This window comes from Melanerpes formicivorus, unplaced genomic scaffold (genome assembly GCF_026170545.1).
Source record: "Melanerpes formicivorus ecotype bairdi unplaced genomic scaffold, bMelFor1.0.p_v2 SCAF_2, whole genome shotgun sequence".
Taxonomy (NCBI): domain Eukaryota; kingdom Metazoa; phylum Chordata; class Aves; order Piciformes; family Picidae; genus Melanerpes; species Melanerpes formicivorus.
The window spans coordinates 46,123,197-46,144,606 of NW_027142354.1; the positions used below are offsets into that span (position 1 = coordinate 46,123,197).

Genomic DNA, 21,410 nt, shown 5'->3' on the forward strand with positions numbered 1-21,410 from the left:
CTTATCTAATCATTAGTATTTACTTGGATCACCTTTATGTCACCATGAGTACATTACAGGTATGTACATGCTCTTCAAGCGTTTTGCAAAACTCAGCTGCACTCCTACTTGAGCTTTGGCTTTGTCTACAGTTTCTTTTGTACTGTGAGATAGGATGTGGTGGCCGTGTGATGCTTGCTCCTTGCCCTTTGTATTTTCTGCATTTGAGTTTTCAGATAACACTTCTAGGTTAGTGAAACAACTTTAAATTGCATTTCCAACTTATGTGTGTATTTGAACATGTTAATAGAAAATATTATTCAGCTCACAAATAACCATGAGAAAGGCATGGCCCCAAATCCCAACCAGGCTGCAGAGAGGTTTTTTGGGAGATGCTTTTAAATGCCTTTGTGCCCCAGAAATGCAATATGACAAATTCCACATTCCACAAAAGGAAATTCTCTTAATTGTTCTTCTTTACACTCTTCCCATCTTTTCGCACTCATTTATTATTTCTGTTACTCTCTTCAGAGTCACTGTGGTTGCTTCCAGAATTAGTACTTTCTCCTATATGCCTCTAATCACTCCAGGGGCTCACAGAGGTAATTTCAACACTAATAGTCACCAAGAAATGAAATCTAAGTTGAATGTCCACACTCATGTAAGCCCACATGCCAGAAGATCTAGTCAGAGTTGTGTGGGAGTGTAAGGGGGATGTCTGGGCAGCAAGCACATCTGATTTTTCTGGAGGAAGATAGAGTGACTGCAGGGATAGCACTGGAGTAGTGAAATGAACTGCAGCCAATGGACATGGCTACAAAGATTTCCTGGGGAAGAATGAAAAGTTTGACAGGCTGCATCCAGAAAATTGGTTGATAACTAAGTACGTTTCAGAGGTGACACTCCTAACTGTGTGCTGGGAATGATCACATCGTCTGCACCTTAGCTGTTCAACCTTAACGTTGCAAGAAATGAAGGCACACTAAGTAGGCAGAACAAGGTACCTCTGTTCCATAATACAATGTATCATATGCTTCATTTTTCTATCTTTCTGAAAATGGATTATGAGCTCTTAGATTTTCAGATGCTGAGAAACACTGATGTTGCACCTGCTGCCTGGTGTGTAACTTTTCCATGTGACCTTTTTTCCTCTCTTTGAAAAATGAAATCTTTCATAGTTGAAGCCTGCAGTGGCACAATCTTCACAAAAAAATGTCACTCTTCAAGTAACAGCTGTCAATGGTACAGTTCTTTTAGATGTAGTGATGGTGACTGATACTTAAAAATGTGGGAGTCTAACTGTGTTAGACAGTGCAGGAGGGCAACTCACACTGCCTACGTGCTGCTTCCTTCAATGAGCATCTGTTTTCTCTCACCTCTTTCTGGTGGTCTGTCCTGCAGCACACTGTTTTAAGTGGAGAAAAGGACTCCCTGTGAACAGCTTTCAGAACAACTTATTTTTCTAGACTGACTTAGTTTACATGTCAGTTTTGCTAAAGCCAAGCAAAAAAAAAAGTTCAAATGTATAAGAATTTAATTTTTGTGTTTCTCTGAGTCCCAGGTAGATAGGATCTTTACCTCATGTTTTTCCTATGTCCTGCTCAGTTTTGGTTTTATGAGATTCTGAAACTTACTTGCTTTTATCCTGGGAATATTTCCCATTGCTGGCAAGTATTTCCTCTTTTAGCACTGCATGCCTTACTCCCTCTCTACCTATGGACCTACCTATAACACATGGATAATTGCTTTCATTTTTATACCCCTTAAAAATCTCCACAGTATTGTTATCTATTCCTTTCTGTCTTTAACAATCACTCAGCTACACCTTTCTACTCCTCAGATGTCCTTGTCTATGACTTCTTCTTGTAGTCAAGCATTAACTGTGACTTTGCAATGCCTGTGCATTAGCAGGTAACCAAACCTGAGTCCTTGTCAGCTTTAAAAAGCTTTAGGAAGGGAACTGTGACTCTTCCTCACCATCTGGTGGCCAAGTGAGAGAGAGACAGCAAACAGTGACCAGGGACTTCTGTCCGGAGCAGCGACGGACACTGAGCTGCAGACGCTACAGGTTTGATACTTGGGTTAAACATGTGATGCTTCAATGGGCCCAGCAGTCTGGGTAGCTGCCAACCAACCTAGCTGCATCTGAATAAACCCATGTCTGAGATGCTGGCTTCAAATCCATCTTTACCAAAGAAGGATTTCTCAACTCAACCCTCAGCAATGATTTTCGTGGATAGAAAACAAATGACCATGCTTGAAATGTATTTTCCATTGCTAGTGATTTGTGTTACTTTAAGTAGGTGGAAATAGGGAGTATAGGATGTTCCAAAACTCCTGAAATCTTAGAAAACAGCCACTAGAGTGCAGCTGAGCTCTATGCAGAAAACAGAGACAATCAGCTCTCTATTAAGGTTCTGTAAAAGCCAGATAAGTGGTTAGAGAGATTCTAGCAGGAGTACTGTTCTTCAGCAACATATTTTGTTGCACTTTGTTAGGGTCTTAAGTAGCTTAAAGTGTCTAGTTTGTCTGGAAATGCTGCAGACAAATGCATAGAACACCTAGAAGACTCTAGACAAGATATCTACTGAGGAAAGAGACAGAAAAGAGTTTTCCTTACTCTAGAAAGAGAAGTTGGAAACAAAGGAAGGAAAAAGGAGACAAACTTGGTGACTTTGTGTGAGTTGTTCCCATGAAATCCATTGCTCTCTTCACCAGTGATAGCTCTGGTAAGAAAAGAAGCTGCAAGTTTGAAAAGTAGGGGTTGCAGGTTGAAGAACTCTTCTGCCCAGTACTTAAGAGTTTGGTGCAATTCAACAGCTCTGTGCATAAACTGCCAAACAATCCCAGCTGTGCTGTGAGTGGGAAGGAGACTAACTGGGCCCAAAGAATAACTGGAAAAGAGTTTGGTGATATTCATTCCAGGTACAGAACTTCAACAGCAAACACACAGATGTTGTAGCTGAATATGAAAGTTATTTCAGGTGAAGATGATGAAAGAAACATACCATTTAATGTGAGGGAACTGCTCAGATCCTTCCCAGTTGTGCTCTGAAAGAGCACAGTTCCCTCCCACCAGCTCAAGACAAGCCTGCTGTCATGGGGCTGTCACCAAGAGCTTAGGTTCCCCCTAAGGCCCTCTCCCGTCATCCCCTGGCAGAGCTCCTGCTCTAGCTTCCAGCTGGTCCCTGCCACTCCTGGCTCCTCTGCACCACTGCAGAACTGGGCTGTGGGAACCTGCCAGCTATACAGCCAGACCTCATCCAGTGGTAATTGCTTTGAGTATTTCGGAGTTGCTTAAAAACAAAATTGAAAACAAATCTAAAAGTCACTGTTATGGTGAGTCAAAGCCTGCTGTTGAGGTCTGACTATGAGACTACAGGTATCAGGCTCAAATTATTTTTATCAAGGCTGTAGTCAAAAGGGGTAAACAAAGTGATAAAATCTGGAAAAGGGATCAAAAAGGGTGAAAGGGAATCTTTTGTCTAAGGAAGAAACCAACTACATACGGTTCCTTTCTGTGGTCTTGGATCCTGTATAACCTGGTTTGCTGACCTCAGTGCCAGGCAAGATTATGGAGCAGGTCATCCTGAGTGCAATCACACAGTGCTTACAGGATGGCCAAGGGATCAGGCCCAGCCAGCATGGATTTAGGAAGGGCAGGTCCTGCCTGACCAACCTGATCTCCTTCTACGAGCAGGTGACCCACCTGGTGGATGTGGGGAGGCCTGTGGATGTAGTCTATCTGGACCTCAGCAAGGCCTTTGAGACCGTCCCCCATAGCAAACTCCTGGCTAAGCTGTCAGCCCATGGCTTGGACAGTAGCACACTACATTGAGTTAGGAACTGGCTGGATGGCCGAGCCCAGAGAGTGGTGGTGAATGGTGCCACATCCAGCTGGCTGCCAGTTACTAGTGGTGTGCCCCAAGGATCAGTGTTGGGCCCTGTGCTCTTTAACATCTTTATTGATGATCTGGATGAGGGCATTTAGTTGATCATCAGTAAATTTCCTGATGACACTAAGCTGGGGGCAGGAGTTGATCTGCTGGAGGGAAGAGAGGCTCTGCAGAGGGACCTCAGTCTCAAGCTGCGCCAGGGGAGGTTTAGACTCGAGCTGAGGAGAAAGCTCTTCACCGAGCGAGTTGTTCATCATTGGAATGGGCTGCCCAGGGAGGTGGTGGAGTCACCGTCCCTGGAGGTGTTCAAGCGGGGACTGGACGTGGCACTTGGTGCCATGGTCTAGTCATGAGGTCTGTGTTGATAGGTTGGACTCAATGATCCTCAAGGTCTCTTCCAACCTTAGTTATACTGTGATACTGTGATACCTCGACAGGCTGGACAGATGGGCAGAATCCAACGGCATGAGATTTAACACATCCAAGTGCCGGGTTCTGCACAGTGGCCACAGCAACCCCATGCAGTGCTACAGGTTGGGGTCAGAGTGGCTGGAGAACAGCCAGGCAGAGGGACCTGGGGCTACTGGTCAATGGTAGGCTGAACATGAGCCTGCAGTGTGCCCAGGCAGCCAAGAGGGCCAATGGCATCCTAGCCTGCATCAAGAACAGTGTGGCCAGCAGGAGCAGGGAAGTCATTCTGCCTCTGTACTCAGTACTGGTTAGGCTGCACCTCGAGTACTGTGTCCAGTTCTGGGCCCCTCAGTTTAAGAAGGATGTTGACTTGCTGGAACGAGTCCAGAGAAGGGCAATGAAGTTGGTGAGGGGTTTGGAACACAAGCCCTATGAGGAAAGACTGAGGGAGCTGGGGTTGCTTAGCCTGGAGAAGAGGAGACTCAGGGGTGACCTTATTGCTCTCTACAACTACCTGAAGGGAGGTTGTAGACAGGCTGATGATGGTCTCTTCTCCCAGGCAGCCAGTACCAGAACAAGAGGACACAGTCTCAGGCTGCACCAGGGGAGGTTTAGGTTGGATGTTAGGAAGAAGTTCTATACAGAGAGAGTGATTGCCCATTGGAATGGGCTGCCCGGGGAGGTGGTGGAGTCACCATCATTGGAGGTGTTCAGGAAGAGACTTGATGGGGTGCTTGGTGCCATGGTTTAGTTGTTTAGGTGGGTTGGATTGGTTGATGGGTTGGACATGATGATCTTGAAGGTCTCTTCCAACCTGGTTTATTCTATTCTATTCTAAACAGGGCAGGAACTGCTGTGACATGATCAGCAGTATGCAGATGGAGGTACAAAGCAGTGGCCATCAGACTTGAGGCAGAAGAAAATGTCCACCACTGCAGCTACTCAGAAGGATGGAAAAAAAGGCTGGGTTCAGGAGTGTTGATAAAGTGTGCCCTAGAGGATGATAGTTTTGCCTGCTACTGGATTTACCAGATTGGTTTGTGTGTGGTCTCTCTATCTGATGTTTTAAAGCCCTTCGAGTCAATGTTTGTGAATGGATAGCACTGCTTCTTGTACAGAGCTGAAGGAGTGTGTTTCAGGCTATTTAACTTCTCTACTCTGAAGCAGCAACCGCTAATGACTGTATGGCTCTATAATTATGCAGTGTATCTGGAGTCACACACAGCTTGTTAACAGGCTGCTGACTGAGCAGTGGCCTGCGCTGAGGCTGAGGACATACAACCCCAGGGCTGGCTGTAGGCCCTGGGAACCTACTGCATTACTCTGTCACAAAGAGTGCTTTCGAAGGTAAAAGCTGCAAGATGGAGAACCTTTCACTTCAGTTGTGTAAAATACAGGGGAGACATAGCTGATTTCGTTGTTGCGTTTTTTTGTTTGGTTTGTTTGTTTGCTTTCCTGGTTTGTGGTGGTTTTCTTGCTGAGAGTCTGGCTTTGAAAGTGCAAATGCAAGATGAGATTTGTGTGATCCATTATGAGTTTGGGCTGATGTGTTCACCTTTAGGACTGGAAATGTGGATTTGTGAGAGCTGCTATCTCTTTATCCATAGATGGTGCTGAAGCCTGAGGTATTGAGGTATTCCTGTTCATGTTCTGTTGGTTAGCTTTCCATTTGCCTCTTTTTTTTTTGGTACATTTAGTTAAAAAAAAAAGGCAATAATCAAATCTTTTATTTCAGTAAAGAAGACTGAATGATAATAATATTTTATCCAACTATTCTGACAGCTACATTAGGTGCTGCTTATTTTAACTGAGCCCATTTCGCTACTGACACCAATGAACAGCTTATTGGCTCTGACACTCAGATTGCAAGTGGCCTCTTTTTGCTTAGACAAGCAGTTGTTTTCTTAACCTAAACCAATCTAACTCTGTAGGACTGACAGAATTCGCAATGCTTTCAGCTCAGGTCTTTGCTGCTGAGCAACATCAAGTTTCGGTCATTGCACTCAGGCTTGATAACTCAATAAAGAAAAGTATTGCTGTTAAATTCAAAGACCAAATCTGGAGTGGATATTGCAGTTGTAGAGCAGCCTACCCACACACAGAACTGGATTTTGATCCTTGTACATTTCAAATTCTCTAAATATTTTAACATCACACTGATCCATATGAGGACCACTAGTAGGTTTGTAATGCTGAGAAAAAGAAAAGGGTTTCAACAGCTTAGGCACTGACACATGTTCATTTCACACCTTCATGAGGAACTTTTTTTGCAAATCTTGACTGTTGTTGAGAGTAAATTTCATGCCAGATCAGAAAACATAATACTTGTGAGACCATGTTGATGAAAATAATTATATTTGAGCTTCTTAGTACACTTGTAGCCCAGTGATGCTGTCAGCACCTTCCTTTATTCCTGCTGCGTTCCTAGCAGGCAGAGCAAGAAGCTAGACTCAGAAGAAATGCTTAGCATGCTCATTTTTGCAGCACAGGTTTTTTTTCTTGCAGACAGAGAAGATACCATCCCATGGATGCCAGAACATTTCCTCCTCTACAGATTTCCTGAGGGCTTCTGAACCAGCAGTTTAGATGCATCTAGACCAGCACGGTCTGGAGGCACAGATGTCTAGGATAAAAAAAAAACCAAAAGCTGCTGCTAACCAATATAGTTTCAAGTTTAGTTTTAATTTTAGTGTTAGTTTTGTTTTAAATATTTATATTTATCTGTCTCAGAGTTTCCAAGGAGATGAGTGCTTGATCACCGCAAGCTTTTCCAATTTTCAGCAGCACCTTATGTTCAAAATAAAGTATGTTCATAATGAGAAAGATGTTTTTTGTCATAAACAAGCATTTTATATGTATCTTAGCCTGCACATGTATTGTACTATGAGTGGGCCTAGAAACCATTCTTTTAGATCCTCTGGCTCATTACAAAAGAGTATTTGCACAGATCTAAAGTAATTATTTAGTTGGGGCAGTCCTGAACAGTTAAGTCTCTCATCCAAGATGTAGATTAAAGCGGTGTCAAAGTAGGATCTCACTGTTGCTTGTGGTGAGTGATAGAACACATTCTGTCCCCAAGGACAGGAGTGCCCATTGCCCAGAGCAGTGCAGGGATGTGATTAGGGCTTCCTTCACTTGTTACAACACTGTAAAACTCAAAACCTCAGAAGGAAGTCTTGTGACTGCTGAGCATCACACAACTCATGACAGCATTAACTGGTGCTGCCACTGCAAGACAAGGTCCTTTCCCAACTTCTGGGCTCTCTGTGGTGCTCCTGCTTGTGCCAGCATAAGTGCAGGATCATGGGTCTGGCTGTCCCAGCTAATCTGACAAAAATAATGATGAAATGGTTAGTTACAAACTGTAGCTCTTTCCTGCTGTGGCTTTGCTGTATGACTGTGCATGGGATTATACCTCCACAAAGTAGGAGATGTAGAATGGCAAGAAGAAAATTTTAGTGCTGAGTCTGTGGGCAAGTCTGGGCTGTTCCTTTCAGCTGCAATGCTTGTTCTGGCTGACAGGGCAGGCATTTTGTTTAGTGTTTAAACTCTCAAAATGAATATCTTATTTTCCAGAGAAAGGTGAGCAGTCTGTTATGTGCTTCTTATTTGACTCTTATCCTATTATTCTCTGTATAGTTTAATATGTTGCAGAATTTAGACTTTAATTTTAGGTAGTTTTATTGTGTCTTATAAATAACAGGCTGTGACACAGAGAGAAAGCTGAAGGCAGACATTGAAGTGCTGAGTTGTCTGCTGCTAAGTAGAGTAAGTGTTGAAATTTTCCTACAATTGTCTATTTTTAACTATTCTATAAAACTCCCACTTGTTTCTCATCTGATAACACTTCTAGGTTATTCAGGTTCAATAAAGAAGATTCTACAGTAAGCTCCTGGATGTTTGTGTGAACTTGATATATGATCCCAAGTCTGTGAAGAAATAGAACTGCTGGTTTTTCATTTGTCTTTTATATGGAGTTTTTTGCTGTAGAAAGGCACAGTTTGTAACTAATCTTAGATTCTGTGAATGGGTTTTCTTTCCTAGTGTCCATATACTATTTTCGCTGGGCACTTCTGCTCACCACAGTGGGTTGTGATGAAGGTTTGGGGATTACAGAAGTCTCACATTTAGATGTTATTTCTGGCCTCTGGTTTGGCTTTCACAAGTTCAGATCAGTTGCCAATGACACTAAATTGGATGGCAACGACACTAAATTGGATGGAAGTGTTGATCTGCTTGAGGACAGGAAGGCTCTGCAAAGAGATCTGGACGGGCTGGATTGATAGGCCAAGGTCAATTGTATGAGGTTTAATGAAGCCAAGTGCTGGGTCCTGCACAACAGCCCAAATCAATGCTACAGGCTTGGGGCAGAGTGGCTGGAAAGTTGCTTGGTGGAAAAGGACCTGGGAGTGCTGGCAGTCATCTGAACATGACCCAGAAGTGTGCTCAGGTGGCCACAAAGGCCAAAAACATCCTAGCCTGTGTCAGGAACAGTGTGGCCAGCAGGATTAGCAGAGTGATTGTGCACTTGGCACTTGTGAGGCCTCATTTCAAATACTGAGTTCAGTTTTCAGCTGCCTCACTACAAGAAGGACACTGAGGTGCTGGAGCATGCTGACAAGGGCAGCAAAGCTGGTGAAGGGCCTGAAGTGCAAGTCTTATGAGGAATGGCTGAAGGAACTGGGATTGTTTGAATGAGGCAAAGGTCAGTCCTTTCTCTCTAGTACCAGGTAATAGAATGAAATTCTGCCAGGGAAGGTTTAGGTTAGATGTCAGGAAAAAAATCTTTCCTGAAAGAAATTGGAACAGGCTGCCCAAGGATGCAGTGGGCTCACTGTTCCTGGTAGTGTCCAAGAAACTTGTGGACACAGCACTATGATTTAATGGCCATTCTGGTGTTAGGCTGATGGCTGAACTCAATGGTCTTCGATGTCTTTCCAACCACAATAGCTGTGATTCTCTACGTGAGGAGCTAGTTTGCCTTCAGTGGTATCAGCTCTTCATCTAAGGACCTTCTTTATGGATATGGCATATATATTTGCCTGTCCTCTGTTGTCACCCTATGCTATTACATCTGGACTGTGTAGCTCAAAAGTTAAAGAGAAGGTAGGGGAGCCCCATATTTGAGAAGATATTTGCAATCTTCTGCTGATCTCAAACAGTATTTGTAAGCTAATAGATTTTCCAAGCCATTATGTCACTCACAAATTAACTTTTCTCATGATAAAGCATGTCTGGAAACAGAAGTAATAAGTAGGTATCAGGAGACTGCAAGCACCTGCTCTGCCAGTAAAAGTCTCTCTAGTAGGCCAGTATGAAAGAATAATAGGCTCTAAGAGCGTATGAGGGGCTTTCACCACCCCCTGCCTGTGGGCTGGGACTCTATTTAAGCTCAGCTGAGGAAGCTGATAAGCTGTTTGTCACTGAAGACTTCAATGGGTTAGAGAGGCATCTCCTCAGATGAGGTAGTATTTCTGTTCCAGTAAAACCTTTGCTTTCAAGGAAGTATGTAAGTGGGGATGATGACTGCCCTAATTACAGTTACCTGAAGATGTGGTTTGCTCAGTGCTCTTATTTAGGTTGCCCTGCTACTTTAGGATTTGTCTTGAGAATAAATGACTTGCTAATGTTGGTAGTTTCTGGAGGGTGAATTCATGCTGTTCTGATGTGTGTGGGGGACTGCTGAATGCTTTCTTTTTCCCAGGCTTGACTCTGACTTAATGGAGCTGGGGAGCTGAACTAGTTCTCTTGGAGATTTGAGGAGATGTAAGTAAGAAGTTGTATGAATGTGGATCCTTGCTGTGTAAAATGTATAAATAGTAGAGAAAGCTGACAGGGAGCAAGTATGCACCTATGCAGCTGGGTGCACACAAGCTGCACACTTGTGGCATGACTCCAGTTAAGAAGCTGTATAGCTATCATAGCTGCCAGTCAAGCATAAGCTATTAACTCCTGATGGGGAAAGGGATTCCATGTCCCCTGTGTCACAGCTCTGCAACTTTAACAGTTACTCTGCTTTGCAGTTTTCACTTTCCTGGCTGATGTGGCCATAAAAAGGCACGCTGTACTTCTTCCTTTCTGTAGGACATAGGCATGCCTACTGTGAATATCTGCAAGACCAGTCCTACTGAATTTCTTATGTAGTGTCCAATCTGGTAAATCCAGGCTGCCTGAATATGTGCAGTTCCATTTAGGGCTGTCCATGTCAGTTTATGTACATTAGCTGCAGCAAATTTACTTTTATTTTTAGTCCTTCAATTAACAGATGAACTTCCTAAGGAACTTGGAATTTTTATCATACTGTTGTGATTGCTGCTGCTGATCTTAAGACCAGTGAAAGTGAGACTGGGTGTCATCAGCATACCTACTCTGACCTGGTAGAACCGGGAACTCCTTTACCTGGGCTTGTTCTTGCCTAGTAGTTTGATTGTTTATAGGTCAGGAGCAAGTTACTGATATTTCCAGTGAAAAGATTAAATTTAACCTCCTTCCTAAAACTTCTCAGGAGCCTAGTGAGACATCTCCTTTAGTCCCCTGTCCCAAAACAAATGTCCTGTAAGTATAATCTGGAGCCATTTTCTCCCGTTCTAGGCAATACACAGAAACTCTCTTTTCATCTTTCTCTGCTTCTGCAGCAACAGACTTCCCTTTGTGCTTTAATGTGTTCTGTCTTATGAATGCAGCCTTCCAGAGGTTATCAGTAAATTGAAGGGGGTTTTGTCTTAATCCAGCCAAGACAGAATCATTATTGATCAGCTTGAAGTTCTGTAAAGAGATTAGTGTGTTAAGGCTCCTGGAAATGGATCTGTATACAAATCTTCAATTTACTTGTCCTTTCATCAGATACCATTTCTAAAGTAAAATATCTGTAAATAGGAGGGAAGAGGAAACATCTTCCCTGGCACATAACCCATGCAAACAACTTGATAAGCTAAGTGCTTGTGCTGCTCAGTCAAATAAACAGCTGCCAGTTGCAGACTGCTTCTGAATAATGTGGACAACCTAATGGGCAGGGTAGTTCCAGAGCATGCTTTGACTACATATGTTGGCAGGTGGCCAGGTGAACAAGAAGACCTGTTTGTAGAGGGGGAGCTTGGGTTCTGCTTTGTGCTCAGCACTGCTCAGAGCTGTGGCAGTACATCTGTCTTACTGCAGCTGCAGGTGTTATCATTAGAACATGTATCAATAATAAAAGTCAGTTCTCTCTGGGTATTCATGGCTTCAGGCTCCAGTTTTTTAAATCTTGAGATTTATGGAGACAATTTTCATAAGTGCAGAAATTAATTTTAAACAAATAAAAGCAATGGTTTGTTTATGTGACTATGAAGCTAAACAAGCTCTATTGCCCTAGGCTGGATGTCAGGGCTGGGGTTAGCATCATTTAAACTTGTATGAGAAAGAGCTGGCATGCGTGTCAGCAGCAAGGTGAAGGTTTTGGTGGGGAAAATGGATGTGTGCTGAGGATAGTGCTTGTGGTGATGAGAGCAAAAAGGACACCTTGTCCACTCAGTGTTAGTAGGGTTACTGAGGGAGAAGTCCTCAGCAGTAACTCACACGAGGAAGTGAAACTGCATTATGAGGTGTGGAACTGAGTGGTAAGCTCAGGGGCAGATCTGTTTTGGGTTTATAGGAGTCATGAGTCATTTACTCATCCTGAAGATTCTCAGTGGTCCTTATAAAAGGCCCAGGCTCTGACTAGTGCAAAAAAGGGGCATGACAGGTTGATCTGGTCTCCACATATGCTCTACTGTGGGATAAGGTGTTCCAGTCTAAAGCTATGTCCGAAGCAGAAAGCTGTGTGAGTTTCAGAAAAATGTAATTTGTTGGAAATGTGCCTTAATGACAAACAAAATTCTTTTCTGAGAAAATGTAAGAACCTTTATACCCCATCTTCTTAGGGGTAACATAAAATTACAGGAGTGTACAAAGTTACTGCTTGTAGTGGTAGGAAAAGAGAGCACTGCTGAGGCAAATGTCTGCAGAATCATAAGCAGTAAGAAAGATGACATGACTGGAGTCATTGTGGGTTCATATCAGTTCAGATCCTCAGTTGGGTGTGCTCTTTTTTCAATTCTCCTGAAACACTTCAAATGCTAGATGTTGGTCTGAGTTTTTTGCTTATGGGTCATTGGCAGGAGACAGAGGGCCTCATGCAAATGCAGGTGGAGGGCAAGAGTTTACTTGCCTTGCTCATAACAAAAGTACTGTGCAGAATTTAAAAACACTTCAGTTCCAGCAGTTCTGCTCTGCCAAATTCATAGGGTAAAAGATTGCGGTAAGAAGCTGTTGGGGGAAGCAGGCTAGCAAAAGCATTGAGGTGGAGGCTGGGCCCTATCCGCTTTTCTTGCGGCTTTGGGCATTTATAGTTTGAAAGGGTGATGAAAAGAAGGAAAATTCACCCAAGACTTCTCAAATGTTAGGAACTAGTCCCAGGTGGGACTAGTTGTATGTAGAAAGAGTATGTAAAAAGAAGTGGGAAGGGGGAAAAGGTTGATCATAGAATTACAGGTATTTCTTTTACTGCAGCATTTTCTGGAAGAGATACAAAAAATTTTGTGGTGGTTTTTAGTTTGTTGGTTTTGTTTTGGTTGGTTGGGTTGTTTATTTTTGTTTGTTGGTTTGTGTTGTTTTGGTTTTGGGTTTTTTTTTGGGGGGGAAAGTATTTGTTTGGTTGGGTTTTTTATATATAGGCAGGCTTTAGGTGGCTGTTGCTTGCAAAAAGAGAATACACACTATTTTTTCTGGAAAGGAAGCTGTTAATAGCTGTAAATTCTATATTCTACCCTAAGGTAGCGGTTTTATCACGGCTACTGTGTGTTTTAAGGTGTAAATGGTTTTATTTATGAAGCAATAGTAAGCAGGCTAAAACTGTGAGTCGGGCTGAGAAAGAATTCAAATCATGTTTTAAGCACAGTGGTTTCTGAGGCAGAGTTAGTTATATTCATGTCTGGAGCCACAGTGTTTCCATTTCCCAGCGTTTATTACACCAGAACTATTCATGAATTTAAAGCAGGTCTAAACACTGATCTTTGACAAAAAGATTCCAACTTTCCTCTCCCAGTCAGGCATATCAGCGTTTTCCAAAGCAAATTGTTGAAAGTAAGGGTTGTAGTGTGTACCATTTGGCCATTTAATGATTTCTAAAGTTTGCTTATTTTAATTTTTGGGGGTTTTGTTGGGTTTTGGTTGGTTGGTTGGTTTGTTGGTGTTTGTTTGTTTGTTTTTGGTAAAAAGCAGTAAGTCACATCCTTTGAGTCTTGTAACAGAGAAAGTTAATTTGCTGAGTAACTTACTGGTCAGATGATGGGTATCTTGCATGGGGAATGGAGGCATCTGCATAACTGATGTTTTTTACTATGCTCACTTTCCCCTTCAAGCTCTGCACATAAAAAGGACCCATGTCTAAAGTGTGGCAGGAAAGAAAACAGTGTCCTTTTTCACAGAGACCACAATGATACTTTAAACATCTCTGAGACTGCTGCTTTGCTGCACTGAGATTTGGGCCTTACAGTGGTAGCTCCTTCCTAAAGGTACAGTTTTTTGCCCCAGATGGGGTGAGATTTTATGGAAAGATACTTCAGGAGTTATAAAAACTTCTCAGGATCCTAATATCCAAAAAGCCCACTGACTAATATTTAGGCATTTCTCTCTGCTTAGATGTGTTACACCTTTCTGAAGTACTTAAGTACTATTAGAAGCTGTGCTGGCTGGGATGCTGTAAATTTGCATTCCTCACAGGTGCCTACTGCAAAGTGTTGTGAAACTACACCCTCACTGCATTGTCCTTTTATAGACCTTGGCACATGTGTGGCTAGGGAAATTCAAAAGAGAAAGGAGGATCATTTATACCTCACAAATGAGGGAATGAAAACTTCTCCAGATCAATTTAATTTTCTAGGAATGACTGTCATCACAGACATCTTCCTGTGTGTCTGCAAGATCTGTTACTTCAGCCTTTCCCTTTTACTAACATAAATATGTAGGTGTGGATGGGCTGGAAGGGGCTTAGCTGATAGACAATGAGCATGGCATGAGAACTTGTATGGCATGGAGTATCACCAAGGTCACACAGAAAGCACACAACACAGCCGCAGCATTAATCTATGTAGTCTGGGTTCTAGCCCAATGCATTGTCTTTCAGAATTAGTCATCACTTGGCAGAAACCTTAACAATTTTGTGGTACAGAGTGGCTAGTTATTAAGCCAGCTATTTCTTGTACTGTGGTGGCAACCAGTGCATGTTTATCCAGAAAGCCATTTTGCTATTACTTCTCTTTAGCAAGTATCTTTCATGTGTGCACCCGTTTCCCACTACAGCACCTGTCTTGTGACAGCACAGGTAAGTGTGGCTGCTTTGAGTTGTGTGAAGGAGAGCACCACGTAGAGTGGGAGAATGTGAAGATGATTTAGAGACAGCTGTACAGCCATGGTTGTCTTTGGCTTGAAGGAGAGCCATTCTCTTCTCTCATTTAAGTCCTGTTCTGTTTTTACCTTCTGTTATCTGTGAATGAGAGTTAGCTTTTAAGGGAGATGAATTCACCGTCAGGTCAGATGACTTGGAACCAGCAGCCTTTGTTAGTCTGAATGCAGTAGGAGAGGCCCACTTCAGAAGTGTGTTGAACCTGCTTGTAGGTGGCTTCTGATGAGCTGTGTTTAAATGGAGCTACAAGTGACACATCATTCATCTCAATTTATCTTCACCCTTCAGAAAAGAACAATTCTGAAGAGGAAAATATGGTAAGAAATTGAATTAGATTTCCCACTGCTGAAAGCTTATGAACAGCAGTTTAATGCACTAAGTCTGATAATGAGGATGGAGTGGAGTGTTAGCAAGGCCTTGACATCAAAGGGAAAAAACAAATGATTCTATGGGACCATGGTGTTGTGAACAAATGATCTGTATTCAAAGGGAAGTATAGAGCAAACATTAAACTGTAATGGAATAATCTCAGGGGGAAGGTTATTTTCATGCAGCTGAACATTTTTCTTATTAGCATAACACATGGTCACTTCTGCAACAAGCATAATAATGTTGTTCATCATCCACTTGTTCTGTGTAAAGGTTAAGTTTCTTTGCAAGTATAGCCAAATAAGCTAGGTTACTATCTGCTGTGGAATACAATTCCCCAGGTAATGAGGGCATATTTGAGTTCTGGGCACTACTTCCATGCCAGTGGAAGCCACACTTGTTCCACTTATGTTTTTTTTAAACCTTTGAAATGAGATCAGACTTCCTCATGAAATGCCTGTATGTACTCAACATATCTCTTGTGAGATAAGTGGGATTCTTGATCTACATCTTGATCTACATGGAAAGTGTAGAGAGTGATTCGGTTCCAACATTTCAAAGCTGGGTAGATGAAGTGAGAAATTCTCTTCTGAAGAGGTCAGTGGTGGAAGGCACTGGTTTCATACAGATGCCTAGAAGTTGAGACTCTCTTTTGAATATTTACGAGCCCCTATGATTGCTGAAGTTGGACAGGAGTGGGTGGTTATAACTTTAGCAGTGAGTTGAGGTGCACAGATCTGATAATAGGCTATGGATTGCACTGGAGGTCAGACTCCTGTGAGTTGATCAATGCTCAATTCTCCCATTAGTTGAGAAGGATAGTAACTTTGGGAGCCTGAGCACCTGCCATGCGAGCCTGCTGTAGGCCTCTTTAAAAAACGTTTTAGACTTATAATAGTGGTAAACTGGGTAATCTAGTGGTAAGGGAAGGACATTAAACAGAAATCAAACAAATATCTTGCTTCCCATAAGCCATTTGTAAAATGGTTCTGTCAGTGTGTCCTCATTGTGGAAGAACTGAGTTTCCTGAGTTGATCCTGCTAGTTTCTTCAGTTCCCCAGCTGCTGTGGAGTTTCCTCACTGAAAGTGACTTGGTGATGCCTCAGTGGCTCTGGCTGATAATCAGCATGAAGGACATGTACAGAACACTTCATTACTACTCATTGTTTGGGAACACTAATGTATAAATATGTATTTGTTGCAGATGTATTCTGTGACTAATTCACTTTTGAGTTCCCTGAATTATGGCTGATCATGTTGTACCAAGAGTTCAATTTTTGCATGTAGAAAGAACCCACTGTGATTTCAAATGCAAATCAGCAGGATTTGTGCTCTGAACTTGGAAGCTTTCATAAATACTATCCAGGAAGTCTATTTCCCATTCTCCCTTCTTAACACTGTACATCATGGTTAAACTCTTCCAGTGTACAGTTTGTGTCCTGAAGTGGTGAAAACTCTATGGTAAGGTTGTTTGCAATTTTATTATGAACCTTACAATACACATTTTTCTTCTCTAAATCTCTAGTGTTTGGAGTGCTTAGATTTTCCTTAAAAAACAACAACAGCAAAAAAAACCCCAACCAACCAAAAAAACACTACAAAAAACCACCAAAACCCAAGTAAATCAAACCCAAAAAACCAAACACCACACTGTAAGGTAGGGATGAGAACTGGAAGAACTCAAATAAAAGAACATGAACCCGCACTTAAGGTGCTTGGATATTTTATGTTGGCTTTTTATTTGCTGGACTAAAGTCTTAAGAGTGACACTGAATCATGGTCTTGTGGACCTCAGACTGAAAATCTCTATCAGTATCTCTGATCCATGTTAAGCACGCAAGTACAAAGTGCTTAATGTATAGAACAGGAGAGTGTTTATTCTGTGTTTAAAACAACTGAAAACACCACAAGCTTTAAACACTGTGGATGCTAAGTCATTGCTCACTGTTTTCATAATTCACAGTATCATCAAGGTTAGAAGAGACCTCAAAGATCATCGAGTCCAACCTGTTACCACAGACCTCATGACTAGACCATGGCACCAAGTGCCATGTCCAATTCCCTCTTGAACACCTCCAGGGATGGTGACTTTACCACCTCCCTGGGCAGCACATTTCAATGGCTAACAACTCTCTCTGTGAAGAACTTTCTCCTTATCTCGAGCCTAAACCTCCCCTGGCGCAGCTTGAGACTGTGTCCCCTTGTTCTGGTGCTGGTTGTTAGATTGAAGAGACCAACCCCCCCCAAAAAAAAAAACAGGGGAGAGCATGAACACAGTCGCCCACTACCGCAAATTATGCAATTGAGTTTCCCGCATGTGGGGAAATCACAGGGGTCAGCACACCCAGAGTGCAAAGGATGAGCCTCGCCCTGGGAAAAACACCTGCCTGATCATGCTCTCTTATTAGTATTAGCTGAAGCTATTCAAAGCTGTGGAATGTGGTGATTTTGCATGACTTTTCCCCTAATTTTTGACTTATTGTGGTCCTCCAGATAACTGATTGTCTTTTGACAGTAGAAGTAGCTACAGTGTTTGTTACCTGTGCAAGTGATGGGAAGCACACTGAGTGGCTCACGATTTGACTTTATATCGGTATTGACCTTCCTGCAGTAGAGGAAATAAACTCTGTGGAGTTGTACTATACTAATCAGCTCAAACAACACTGAAATGTTGCTGCCTAGGTTCCTGATTTATTACTGCAGCTATCTGTGTGTAAACAGGTAGAAATGCATCTGTGAAGGAGGAGGTGCTGGAAATGAGGTTCATGGTTTAAGATGCCAATGTAGAAGAATTAACTTTCCATGGAAGCTTCTAATTTTTCTTCTTTTAAAAGCCAAAGGTTCTGAGAAGATTCAAGATTTCTGTATCCAATTTTAGGTGATTGATATAGGTGTAAGCACACGGTGGTGTGAACGTATTATTCAGGCGTAAGATACTACGTCTGTTACAACAGCATGCTGTCACCAAGATAAAATAATGCATTGGGAATTTGCAAGTAAAATACTGAAATCAAATGAGTTTGTGTAAGAAGTAATGAGCCTTCTCTTGTCAAACTCATTCCTAATTATAATCCCAGCAAGACAGTAACAGGCCAGGCTTGGCAGGCGTATTTTAGCTAATGAAAATTACTAGTCTACACTTCCAAGAAAGGAGAGAGAAGGATTTACTTTGAAAGTTCAGTGGAAGTAGAAGCCTCAGAGTTGCTCAGCAGTCTCAGGGGCTGAAGTCATACAGTGCAGTCTTTTGGGTGTTTTTACCCAAGTGACTGTCTTTGTATCACTCCTAGATTTAAGACTCTACATTATAACAAGCTGTTAAAAGTTTAAGTGAGCTTTCCTGGATTAGAATACTCAATTCCCTTGAGTGGACATGAATAAACTACATATCACCACTTGTATCCAGAATTTTACTTGGCCCTTCTATTCTCCCATTAACAGCTTTGCTGCTGGTGCTGGAAGCTATAACAGGGGATGATTTATCTTGCAATGAATTTTATTAAATGGCTGCCAGTATTCACTCTGAACAGGAATTCAAGCAGTCAAATTATGTTCATTCTTTCTTTGTCTTTACCATTACCATCTTGTAGGAGTTAAAAATTTAGGGTATCACAACTGCTATTTGTGCCATTTCTGGCTTATTTGTTCCCAGCAATTCTTATCGCTATATAATTCAGCTTAGTTTCAGTTATTTGGGACCTGAAAATGCTGATTACAGAATCAATCGCTGCCAGGGTATGACTTTGTCCCGCTCTTCCAAAAATCAATAGAAAAAAAACTGAGAACACTTAATTCAGAATTGGACTGAGCTTGTATACATTTGTTCCTTAATAATCTAAATTCTTTATGTTTAAAACAAGGTAAACAAAATTCTTTTTTCCTCAACACTATGAATTCTGACTCACAACACTTTGGGGTGTGTAGTGCATTCCTCATTCTACAGCATTCATCAGTGTATGGTTTCTCCTTACCTGAGTCACAGGTAATATCTTCTCATTTCAGGGCTGCTAAGAAGGAAATGTAGGATGAGAGAAACTGAGTGAACATTTCAGATCACAATTCAAAACCCATTTGTTAAACAGTTCTTGTTGTTGTGATTATGAAAGGTTCCAAATAAGGAGAGACACCTAAAATGAGAAAAGAAATAGTGTTGTACTCAAGGAAGGCACTATTCCAAGCACAAAAAGAAAGAATTATGAAGGAAAAGGGAAAGCCAAGGGAATGACATGGCGGGGGGGGGGGGGAAGAAAAGAAAATGAGAAAAGGTGGAGATCTTCAGAAGAAATTGCTCCAAATGGTCCGTTTAAAGAGAAGCCTGTGAGTTAGGAATCTGGAGATGGTAGCAATTGACTGATGCCCAGCCTCTCGTCAAGAAAGATAGACTACAGGCAATTAAAATCTGCAGTTGCTTCTCTAGTCAGTGAGAGCTCAGCCAAAGGAAGACTGCTCTGTTGTAAGAGGGCTTGTTAATAGCAGTGTTGTTCATCTGTGCAGGGTAAGCACTTGCTGAAAAACACTGAACAGCACATTAATGAGACTTTTACATGAATATGCTCTGCTGGTATTGGCCTGGGGTGTGTACGTCACATACAGTAAACTATAAGGTTTCCACTGTGTAAATTAAGGTTGAAATAATCCTATTCAATAATGAATCAAGATGGACTGGCTTTAGCTCACTTGTCCTAATCATCAAGATGGCATCTAGCAAATGGGGAGAGAGAGGTATTTCCTATTTGTTTCTCTATTTAATAATCCCTGTCTAAAATGCAGTCATCTGAAGGTATCTGGATTTATTTGCCCCCTGGAAATGTGCAGCTCTCTTTAGGGAATCTCAAGAGTAGTGAGGTGCCCAGCTTAGCCTGGAGAATAAGGTTAAATGCTGTAAATAGGCACGAGGAGATCTTAGTGCTCATTTTACAAAGACACAATTTTATATTTTTAACTTAAATTTAACTTAAATTTAACTTAAATTAACTCAAATCCTTTCTTAGAATCATAGAATCAATAAGGTTGGAAAAGACCTCAAAGATCATCAAGTCCAACCTGTCACCCAAGACCTCATGACTACTAAAACATGGCACCAAGTGCCATGTCCAATCCCCACTTGAACACCTCCAGGGATGGTGACTTCACCCCTGGGCAGCCTATTCCAATGGCTAACAACTCTCTCCATGAAGAACTTTCTCCCCGCGTTGAGCCTAAACTTCCCCTGGTGCAGCCTGAGACTGTGTCCTCTTGTTCTGGTGCTGGTTGCCTGGGAGAAGAGACCAACCTCTTCAGTGGAACTCAATGCAGTCCCACTGATTTCTGCCTCAGAACTCTCTTGGGAGATGTGATGGTGTGGTGCTTTAGTTGCCAGTGCTTAAAGCATTAGGTTGAACTTACATAAATTATGTAAACTTGTTTGTTAATGAATTGGTTGTTTTCCCTGAACAAGCTTAGAGGCTGTCTTACTAAAACAGAAGATGGTGAACATCTTGAGCAGTCCAGAATGAGAGGAGATTTTCTTTGAAATCTGCAAGGTCTGTTCTTAATTCCTTTCAAATTCTTAAGGATCTCATGGCAGTAATGTACAGTATTGTGATAGTGGCTCAAAGCTTGCTTATTTCAGTCATAAATTAGCTCTGTGCTTAAAGAAGTACTAACAGTCCTATGATCTAAGAAGCAGCTTGCCCTGCAGTGATGTCTCTTCCAGTCACCCATGTGAATGTGTGTTCTCTCAGGGGTGTTTGTGGGTAACTGGTTCTTTGGTAGCTGTGTATTTCTGACTAATGGGTAGATCTTGAGTGGATAAATCAGATCAAACTGAGTGTTTTGTTTGAGTGGTGGGGTCAGGCCCTCATTTATTTACAGCACAAATTATCCATCTGGCACTTGGGAAGACTATTGTTAGTCTTGTATTCCTGCAAAATTAGGGAGGGAGCTTCCCTGCAGCTCCCAGTTGCAAGGCTGATCCAAGCTATCGATGAAAACAGTTCTGCTAGTTAGGAAGAGAAGCTGGCTGCAGAACCAGTTTCCTGATGCAGTGTGATTTACTATTATGGAACATTTAATTCCCTGTACACTGCAGGTCTCCAACAGCAGCAGATATTGTCCCTGTGCTTGTCCCACACGCTCTCTGCAGCTGGCACTTTGCTTTCAGATGTTGCTCTTTCTCTCTTGAGGGTGAGTGATTCTGTGCAGTGTGTTTTCCTCTTGGGGGGACCCATGCAATTTCTCAGAAATTGCACTCCAACCTGTAAGTACATCAAGCACGTTGTGTGCCTTCGCCTAAGGTAGGTGTGTTTTCCCACATTCAGGCTTACTCCCGCTGTTTCTGCTACACCATCATATGGAGC

General features: G+C 42.1%; 1 pseudogene; it reads right to left on the reverse strand.

Annotated features, from left to right (window-relative positions):
* Positions 1-17,331: 17,331 nt before the first annotated feature.
* On the reverse strand, positions 17,332-17,486 carry LOC137454099 (U1 spliceosomal RNA; annotated as a pseudogene).
* Between the last annotated feature and the right edge of the window lie 3,924 nt (positions 17,487-21,410).